Source organism: Phascolarctos cinereus, unplaced genomic scaffold, assembly GCF_003287225.1.
Source record: "Phascolarctos cinereus isolate Bilbo 61053 unplaced genomic scaffold, phaCin_HiC Scaffold_4;HRSCAF=312, whole genome shotgun sequence".
In the NCBI taxonomy this organism is placed as follows: Eukaryota; Metazoa; Chordata; class Mammalia; order Diprotodontia; family Phascolarctidae; genus Phascolarctos; species Phascolarctos cinereus.
The window spans coordinates 187,717,407-187,728,924 of NW_027555847.1; positions in this window are offsets into that span (position 1 = coordinate 187,717,407).

Below are 11,518 nucleotides of genomic sequence, written 5' to 3' on the forward strand. Positions count from 1 at the left end.
TATGTGTATGTATAGATATAGATAGATATAGATATAGATATAGATATAGATATAGATATAGATATAGATATAGATATAGATATAGATATAGATATAGATATAGATGAAACTGTAAGTCAGATGGAAAGGCTACCTGATCCTTTTGGGATAGGGGCAAACCAAAATGGTAATATGTATTTTTTTTAAAATTTCCACTGATGAAACCATATGCATTTCTGATGCATGTTAGACAGTATCAAGGACTTTGGTGAAAAGTGCTTTCTTTTCTTGGCCATCAATAACTGTGGCTCTACACAGTCTTAGAAAATTGTTTGGACCACTGAGAGGTTAAGTGACTTGCCCAGGGTCACACCATCTGTATATGTCAGAAGTGGAGCTTGAACCCATATCTGTCTGACTTCAAGACCGACTTTCTATCTGTTACACTGCCCTACCTCTAACTGAGAGGGCAAAAAAGGCAAAACAGAGCCAGCTAGGTCAAAGTCTGACTAATTTTATTTATATGGTATTATATATTACAATATATAATTTTTATTATTGTTATTAATATATAATAAATATATAAATTCCAAATAAATGTTACGTGCATGTAACATTTATGTATCTATTACATGATAGTATATATTATGATATATAGTAATATAATATATCATGTATAAATATGATATATACTATAATATAATTATAACATGCATATGTGTATTATATGTAACAACATTTATATAGTTTTACATATTTATTGTATATTAATAGTAACTAACAATAGAAATATACAATTTATGATATATTAATATATTCACATAGTGCTTACTATGTGTCAGGCACTGTACTAAGCACTTTATATTTATTGTTTTATTTGATCCTCACAATGACCCTGGGCAGTAAATGCTGTTCTTATCCCCATTTTACAGTTGAGGAAACTGAGGCAGATAGAGGTTAAGTGACTTGGCCAGGGCCAGACAGCTAATAAGTTTCTGAGTCTGAGTTTGAACTGAAGTCTTCCTGACCTCAGGCCCAATGCCCTATCATTGTGCCAGCAGCTTCCTCTAGAAGAGGTGGCTTCTCCTTCCCTCACTCCTAGGGATAGCACTTAGGCATCTTCAGCACTATGGAGGACTGGAAGGGAGTTTGTTGTATAACTTACAATAATTAAATAGCATTTTCTGAAAAGTGTTTTTAGGGGTCAAACATCCAGCCGTGCAAAATTTTCCGTAACCACTGAATAAGAGAAGTGGTTATACTCAAATATCACAAACCACTTCTTGTCATTGGTTACAGAAGCTTGATTCAGTTCTGGGGGGAAAATGAAGGAGTAGGATCAATACTCCTGAGATTCTTTTTTAAAGTTCCAACTGAAGATTTGCACTGCAGAATTCATTGTTTTCTGTTAACTTTTTCCCCCTTCACCAGTGAAGTGAACTTCTCGTCTTGCACATTCACATCAAAATTGAAGAGGGATTATAGAGCTATCATGAATGGTCACTTGAAAGAAGACCATGATTTTTCCCAGAGTAGTTCTATCTTCTATTTCAATGTTTCTCAACGGGTATATGAAACTTTTCCTCCTAGTGACCCTTAATTGTTAAAGGTAAAAACAAACAACAAAAAATAATAAACCTGACTTTTTCTTCTTAGGATTTAGAACTGGATGGGAGCTTGGTTAGACGTCATTGAGTGCACCCCTTCCCTATCTTCCATCCCCACCCCACACTCATTTTTCAGATAAGAAAAGAATGGCTCTCAGTTAACATATCTTATTTAAGGCCAAAGGGAAATAAGAGTTAAAGCCATGATTTGAAAATAAGTATTCTTACATGAAGGTCATGTATTCCCTCCCCCACATCCTACTGCTTTTTTCCTTGGGGCCTACTCCTCTCATCTTGGACACTTTTCCTATCTCTATCTTATGAAATATTTCTAAGGGAAAATGTAACTATACAATGGAAATTTAACTTTATTATTATTATTATTATTATTATTATTATTTATTATTATTATTCCTTAACAGAGCTCCTGCTATGGTGCATTAAGCTAGGAATGGAGATGGCATTGCCTTCTCAAGAACAATGTGAATGGAGGTCAAAGTCATGGAAGTTCTATCACACCAGTAAGACTTCCAGTAAGGCCCAAACAACAGACTATGGCTAATGTCAAATGAGTAGACTAGCCAAATACATAGAAACTCATCACCAGTGAGCTGGTCATTATGTATTGAATTCCTTGGTCATGGCATCTTATAACATGAACAAAAAGACAAAATGGCCATCAGTGATGCACAACTTGTTTTTGCCTCTGCAGTGAGAATGATGTAATGGTGTTAAAGGAGGGAGAGGTTGTTAAGATTTTCCAAAAACATGAATTTAACTTTTAATACTCTAAATGTGAAATCTTTATCCAAAATCCAATGAGACAACAAAATACTAGAGGAGCTGAGTCATACTGATACTGGCATTAATAATATTTTTGAAGGTTTGGTATTTCTGTTTTAATTTGTTTCAAAGAACAAGAATTTGAAAAAAAATAATCTGTCTCTTTTACTATTCTTCCCTCTGACTGAGCAAATTTTTACAAACCCCCCAATACAATCTACATAGACTAGCAAAACAAATTTCCACATTTGCCATGTTTGAAAATATATGTCTCTTTCTATATCTTAAGTTCTTTTTTTATTAATGTATTTATTTTTAGTTTTCAACATCTACTTTCACAAGATTTTGAGTTCCAAATTTTCTCCCCATTTCATCCCTCCCCTCACCCCAAGATGGAGTGCATTCTGAATACCTCTTCCCCTAATCTGCCTTCCCTTCTATCTCCCCCCCCCTTATCCCCTTCCCTTTTTATTTTCCTGTAGGGCAGGATCGATTTCTATACCCCATTGCCTGTATATCTCATTTCCCAGTTGCATGTGAAAACAATTTTTAACATTTGTTTTTAAAACTTTGGGTTACAAATTTTCTCCCTTCCTCCTTCCCCACCCACCCTCATTGAGAAGGCAAGCAACTTGATACAGGTTATACATGTGTGGCCATAGTAGTCATGTTGTGAAAAACTAACTATATTTCCCTTCAGCCTATCCCGCCCCCTGTTTATTCTATTCTCTCTTTTGACTCTGTCCTTTTTTAGAAGTGTTTGCTTCTAATTACCCCCTCCTTGAATCTGCCCTCCCCTCTATCATTCCCTTGATGTCTTATCCCTTTCCTATATCTTAATTTCTTAACTTCTCTGTCAAGAAGTGAGTGTTGAGTTTCATCTTCATTCCTTTGGAGTTGGATATATCAATGCATTGATCAGAGTTCTAAAAAGTGTTTCATAGTTGTTTTTCCTCTTTAACAGTGGTTCTAAAACTTGTTAGTCTCTAGACCCTTTTTAAAATTATAGAGGACTCAAAAAAGCTTTTGTTTATGTGGGTTCCATCTGTCTATATTTATCATATTAAAAATTAAAAGGATAAATTTAAAAATGTCTATAAAAATAACAATAACCCCATTTCATGTTAACATAAACAATATTTTAAGTGAAAAATCATTATATTTCTTCTGCCCCCAGTAGTGAGAAAAACATTGTTTTACATTTTTTGCAAATCTCTTCTATTTCTGACTTCATAGAAGACAGCTAGAGTCTCATATCTGTTTCTCACTCAATCTGTTGTGATATGTTGTTTTGGTTGAAGTGTATGAAGAAAATCTGGCCTCACAGATATGTGGTTGGAAAAGGGAGGAGTGTTTTAGTAACCTTTTCAAATAATTGTGGATATTCTTCTATCATTTGATTTGATTTTTTTTTGGCTAGGTGATGGGGTTAAGTGACTTGCCCTGGGTCACACAGGGTAACACTGTAAGTATTATGGGTCTAAGGTCGGATTGAATACAGGTCCTCCTGAATCCAGGGCCGGTGCTCTATCCACTGTGCCGCCTAGCTGCCCCATATTCTCCTATCATTTAAGATAGAAGTAGAACCTGAAACTAAATCAATTGACTTTACATACTGTTTGTATGTAACATCATGCATTGGTCATCTGGAAAGCACTGGCTTACTGAATTACACAGATCTTTCAAATGTTGACACATTTCATCATACAATATCAAAAATTCACATTTTAATATGACCACCAATCTCATAAGAAAATTATTTAGGTATTGGGAAGCTATCAAATTTGTGGCTGCAGATGCCAATTTTCTAAAAATCTAATTTTCACTTGAAAGCTCAAATTTTATCATTGGCAACAAATACTGTCAGATGTTTCCCTTGAAGTGATAGGCTCACTTTATTTTTGAGAAAATACTTGCCAAAATCTCATGTCTGGATAACCATAGTTTGTCATTCCTTCAAGTAAATATGGTGCTTCATGAAAAAGAGCTGTTAATACATCTTACAACTCAAACAACTGTGTAAACACCTGACAGCTATCATACTTCAGTATGCAGAAGTACTTAATATGTACTTCCCATTTTGTCGTAGAATATTAAAAAATATACTCAAAGGTCATAATTTTTATTACTTCATCAAGGAAACCGGATTTCTTTTTCACATTGAAAATGTGTGGTGGTAAAAAAAAAAAAACACAATGACTACTAACACAGTTTCATGCCAGTACTTTTATTCACACTATTACTAGTAGTTTTATTCATGAATGCCTTTGTAGCATTAGTGCAAAATGTCAACACAGGCTGTCCAGAATAAGCAATAAGATTCAAAATTTATTCAACACGTTGAATATTTTGGCACCTCTTATGTTTGTTGCCAAGAATTTATATAAAAGATTTTGGATGATTAGCTGGTGCTGATACCAGACAAATACAGGTAAAACAGCAAGTCCAGCCATGTCTCTAGATTGTCCATTTGTAAGGCAGAAGTAAAATTCTGTAGATGAGATATTAGCTCAGTCTTCATGTTTGCAGATAAATCTTTAATTCCCAGGTGATGTAGCCTCTGGAAAGCTCCACTGTTGACTCATGAAAGAATGAGAGTGGAAAAGGCAAATAATGTCTCAGTATTAAATAATTTTGACCTCTCAGTTCCTCTGAAAGGGTCTCAGGGACCTTCAGGGGTCCACAGACTACATTTTGAGAACCTTTGTTCTATATTATATGTTATCATTATATAAATCATTGTCCTAGCTCTGTTCATTTTGTTCTTATTCATTCATAAAGCTTTCTTCAGTTTCCTTTGAAATTGTTCACTTCATCATTTCTTTTGACAAAATAATATTCCATTATACTCAGAAATCACATTTTTTTGAGTCATTCTCCAATAGGAGAGGCCTCTCTTAGTTTACGTTTTTGGCTACCATGAAAAGAACTGCCAAATACACACACACACACACACACACACACACACACACACGCATGCATGCATGCACAAACACACATGTACCACTTACAAGTACTCCTTGTAGTGGCAAAGAAATTATTCATCTTGCTTTGCAATGCTCATGATTATCACAAGCAAAAGAAGGATCATGAAAATAATTGCTACTTATTTTTCAGACACTGAGAAGGTAGAGAAATTATATAGAGATTCAATAATACTATCTAAATTAAATCAATGTGTACTTTAATAATCAGTAACTTCAGTGCTAAAGTAGGCATAAGAGAAGGTGGAAAATGTGTTGGAAAATATAGCCTCAGATCAAGGAAAAAGGAGACAAAAGTTTGTACACTGCACAGAGGCCTTGAATATACATCATGAACTTTCTTGAAGGCTAGATATGGTATTGATGAATAACAATACATACAGTGGAATTGAGCATATATGTATGTATATATATATATACATATATATATGTATATATATATGTATACACACACACACACATATACATATATATGTTTTTTTTAACAGATAGAAAACAATCACATCCAGAAATTGGAAATCTGAGTTATTCTCCCCTGATTTGTAAGCAATTGGGTTGGAGTTATCTTGAACTGGTAATTCGATGATCCCATATTTTGTGTACTATTGAAGTGATCATTCAACATAAGCAACAAGTACTTTTGAAAATGGAAACTTTCCTTTGCCCATCAGCTCACTAGTTGGTGTCTAGTCTTAGAACCATCAAGAAGGCTTTGTATTCCTGGACCAAATGGGAGCAGCTTTCATGTCTCCATATTTAAATTCACCTTTAAAATCCTATGAAAGGTTGTTGGTGGCAGCCAGCTTTGGAAGGAACATTCCACAAACATTCTCCATAAAATGACTCCATAGCTGGAATGAGAATTAGATCAGTACATTCTTCAATGGATTTCTCCACAGCTGAAACAACTAGAAAGGTTCTTAGGGTGGGAGATGGAATGGGAAGAGTCCTCCTAGATAAATGAGAAACCCAGATAATATCTGAAGAGCTACTGACAAACAATCATTCTCTATCAGAACAATAGGCAATATAGCAATGTCTGGGAGGTGACCTGGGTTGAAATCAAGAGATGCTTTTCGTTATTAAGCTCACAGCAAAACTCAGGAGCCAAGGAAGAAAAAGAATGTCTCAAGAATCTGGAAATGATTTGACTATGAAAGTTATATTAATTTGAAGTTTTAGGGAGTCCTATATTTATTTACATGTCCTCAAGGCATATGGTCCTCACCTTTAAAATGAGATACTTTTGAAGGAAAAAATACGCATTTATGAAAAATAAGAATTTATACTGAATTTATACCAGTTGAAGGCAATGCTGTGGTTTGATACAAACCACATTTGGAAAATAAATGCCATACATACTCAGAACAATAATATTTAGTGATTTGATCCTAAAAACATGTTTAATCACTTTAAGGGATTATCATGATTTGTAATAAAAAAAATATGAAATTTTTGTAAGAAATGTTAGATAGTTGTGTTTCTACTTGTATTATTTATCAAGTTACCATGAGTTTCTCTCCATGCAAGGGCCTTTAGCTGAATACTACACCAATAGGAAAGATTCTTTGGCTTCTTCATCCACAATGTTCTCTTCATCTTCAGACTGGCTGATACAGTTTAAATGCAAATAGCATCAATAGCCAAGGATCAAGGCTTTCAGCATTTTGATGGCAATGAGATTGATCATAAAAGTAAGGCTGTGGTCCATATCAGACATTGTCAGGTCTTTGGCACAGCTCACAAGTTAAAGATAAATAAAATATCTTAATTACGTCTCTGTTCTTGCTTGCATTAAGAAATAAAACAAAACAAAACCCACAAGCATGGGCTTGTGGTCTAAAACATAAGGATGAATAATTTGTTATAAAAAATGGTGGATATGACTAGAAGTTGTGTTTTCCCCATCATAATCAGACCATTGTCAGCCTCATTTGTTTTTACTACCTTCTCTTTATGATTGAAATCAATTTCCAACAAAAGAAAGGGAACCAGGGCAGTGGAACATTTTTTGGTAAATGGAGAATATCATTTATTCATTACATATATCACAATCAAAATGCCACATTTCCTCTCAGAATCCATGGATGCCAGCCAGCTTCAGAAGGAAAATATCCCCATGTCCAGCTAAAATATGTGCCAGATCTTCAGTGTTGTCAGCACCAGGGTCCTTTTGGCTTGATTTTGAACAGCATCTGGAATATCTGGGGGAAAAGACAAAGCCTAAAATAACATTTTTGCAAGTGAATACATTAGATAAAACCTCAACATTTATTTCCAAATTATGAGTGACTCCCCAAAAGACAAGGTACCTGGTGCCTGTGACTGCTTTTTTTGTGTCAGACTCAGAAAAAAGAAAAAAAAGAAAAGGGAAGGAAAAAGGAGTAGGCATTTAGTCATGATGTAACCAATATTGTTTTTTAAAAGCTTAAGCAAATAACAATAACTCACTTTTAAATTATGCTTTAAGGATTTCTTTTCTTTATCTTTCTTAAAATTGCAGATTTACCTTATTTGATGTGTTTCATTTTTGTTTTGTTTTGTTTTGTTTTGTTTTGTTTTTTGTTATTTTGAGGTTTTGATGTGAAGTTGGACTTAGACATGACCACTCCAATAATCCTATGGAAAACCATTACCATTTATTTTAATGGACATTCGCATACTTATTTTATGCCTTTCTCCCTCCTCACTTGACCAGGGGGCATTTTTTATTCTTTCAACCAGACATTTGGTGTTTGAGTCCTTGTTTTCTGACATTTTTCCTTTGAGATAAGATAAAACGATTTTGGCACGTGACACTATTGTTATGATAGTATATGTAATATATTTTGGAAAGCAACATTGATTCTTATATAGAGTCATTTAATTGTAAGGTTTTATTTTTTAGATTAAACTTTTGACAGTGATCATATACATTCTTAGCATAGTATTTTAGTTGCTAGTTTAGTTGAGTGAATAAATTTTCATGTAAATGCTTTGTAAGTCTTAAAATGTTATGTCACAGTGAGTTAAATCAGTAAGCATTTATTAAGCACTTACTATGCACCAGTTACTTATGCTAAGCACAAAGATGCAAAGAAAGGCAAAAACAGAGTCTTACCTCAGGATATCACAGTCTAATGGGGGAGACAATGTAGAAACATCTATATCCAAACATGGTATAGACAAGATAAGTTGGAGATAATCAGAGGGAAGCCATTAGCACTGAAGAGGACCAGGATAAATTCTTGCAGAATGTGGGATCTTAGTTAGGCTTGAAAGACAACAAGAGATGAGGAGGGAGAGAAACTCAGGGATGAGACAAGCCAGTGAAAATGCCAGAAGTAAAAAGTTAGAGTACCTTACTCACAGAGCAGTACGAGGCTGGTGTCACTAGATTATAGAGCATGTGGAGTGGAACAAGGTGTATGATGACAAGAAAGGTAGGAAGGGACCAGGTTATGAAGGATTTTAAATACCAAACTGAAGATTTTATATTTAATCCTGGAGATGATGGTAATCCATTTGTTGTTGTTTAGTCATTTCAGTCATGTCTGACCTTGACCTCTTTTGGGGGTTTTCTTGGCAGAGATACTGGAGTGGTTTGCCATTTTCTTCTCTGACTCATTTTACAGACGAGGAAACAAACAGGGTTAAGTGATTTGCCCATGATCACACAACTAGTGTCTGAGACTAGATTTGAACTCAGGAAGATGAGACTGCATGAATTCAGGCCCAGCACTCTATCCACTGTGCCACCTAACTGCTCAATATTGGAGTTTATTTAATAGAGGGGTGACATGACCAGACCTGTACTTTAAGATCACTTTGATGGCAGAGCAGAGGGTAGACGATGAGGAGAAACTTGAGGAATGGGGCTAACTAGAAGGCTATTGCAATAGTTCCGTGTAAGGTCATGAGGGCTTGCACCAGGATGGTAAAGTATCAGAGGAGAGAAGGGAGCATATGTAAACTATGTTATATGAAGCTAAAAGTTCAACTGAACGTTTAGTAGATTGGATATGGTGGGGGTGGGAGGAATGGAGAGGATGAGAGATGGTGGAGTTAAAGATGATTGCCAATATGGGTGACCTGGAAAGTAATAGGGAAGTTCAGAGGCAGAAAAGATTTTTGCTTGTTTGTTTTAGGAAAAGATAATAGGGACAGCTAGGTGGCACAGTGGGCAAGGCTCTGGTCTTAGAATCAGGAGGACCTGAGTTCATATTGAGCCTCAGATACTTGGCACTTACTAGCTGTGTGACCCTGGGCAAGTCATTTAACCCCAATTGCCTCACCAAAAAGCAAAAAATTTAAAAAACGATAATGAATTCAGTTTTGGACATTTTAAAAGATGTCTATGAGAAATCCAATTTGAGGTTTACAATAAGCAGCCTGAAGGTTAGGAGAGAGATAAGTGTTGGATAAAGAGGTCTGGAAATTGGCACATAAATGATTTTTAAATCCAAGAGAGCAGAGCAGCTAGGTGGCACAGTGGATACAGTACCAGCCCTGGATTCAGGAGGACCTGAGTCCAAATCCGGCCTCAGACATATAACACTTACTAGCTGTGTGACCTTGGGCAAGTCACTTAACCCCATTGCCTAGCCAAAAGAAAAGAAAAGAAAAGAAAAGAATAAATCCAAGAGAGCTAACAAAACCCATCCCAGGGAGTCTGAACCTCCCACCTGTCATTATTCAAACCCTATTCTCCACCCCTCAATGACCATTCCCTTATTCCCACTTCCCTCAACCCAGCCTGCCCAATATCCCACTCTAAAGTTATGCACCCCTACCCTTGTGCTCTCCTGGAAACCCTCATCAATTGGTAATGAACTTGCTTTCATCCACAATCTTTTTCTTCCCCACTCCTTCTGTCTTTGGGTTCTCACTGAGACCTGGATCCCTCTTAATGATCCAGCTTCTCTGGCCACCATTTCCAATATGATTGCACTTTCACTTAATCTACCTCACTCACTAGGCAAGGTCAGGGTTGCTCCTCATTGCCATTTCCAAGGTCTCCCTCTGCCACCATCACTCAGTAACTTCTTCTCATTTGAGGTTAAGTCAATTCATATTTACCACCCAATCAGAATTCTGATAACTTTTGTCTACCAACCTTCAGCATACTCTCCTTTCCTCTATGACTTCAGTGCCTGGCTCACAGTTTATGTTTCTCAACTCCTGCCTTCATAATAGGGAACTCCCTTAAACAACCTAACCTTCTAGTTCCCCAAATTTACTAATTTCCTATGACCTACTCCTCTACTCCACTTCAGTTATACAAAGAGATGGTCATATCCTCGATCTGTTCCCCCCTTATCCTATCTCCAATCTTTCCTTTGCTAAACCTCAAGCTTGAATTACTCTTACCAACTCCTCTGTTATTTAATAACTACCTCATCACACCGGACATTTAAGGACACTAGATTGTATGATAATTAATATCTGATAATTTTTAACTTTCATATTCATTACCTCTATGACTATTAATGTGAATAAATTCGTATTTTGATTGACTTTATTTTTTTTTATTCTTCATATTCAATTTTCTTAATTCTGTTTCCCACTTATTTTTGGAAAGTAGCTGATTCACAAATAGTGCTTCCAGATGTAAAATGGAAATTTCTACTACATGGTAAAATTCCTGATGGAACATTTATCTCTCCATGCTTCAGTTTGCTCATCTGTAAAACTAGAAGGTTGGACTAAATGACCTCTGAGGTGTTTTCCAGCTCTAAACCTATCATCTTCTGATCTTATGTTTCTCAAAAACTGATTAAAAAAACCAACCTCTAATACATAATTTCATCAGTAGATGGCAACATAACATCACGGAGATTCAGCATTCATTCAAGAGGCATTTATTAAATACCTACTATTAATCAATCAACAAGTGTATATTAATACCTAATATGTGTTAGGCACTGTGGTAGCTGCTGGGACTACAAAGATAAAAATAAGACAGCTTCTACCCTTAAAGACCTTACATTCTATAGGGAGAAGCAACATATACACACATAAATAAATGCAAAATATATACAAACTACAAAGCAATTTCTGTGAGAGGTTCTAGTAGTTGGGTAGATCAGGCCAAGGAGGCATTTTAACTGAGCTTTGAAAGGTGATAGGGATTCTTAGGAAAAAGTAGATACAAGGCAAGAAGGCAATCTGTGCAAAGAAATGAGA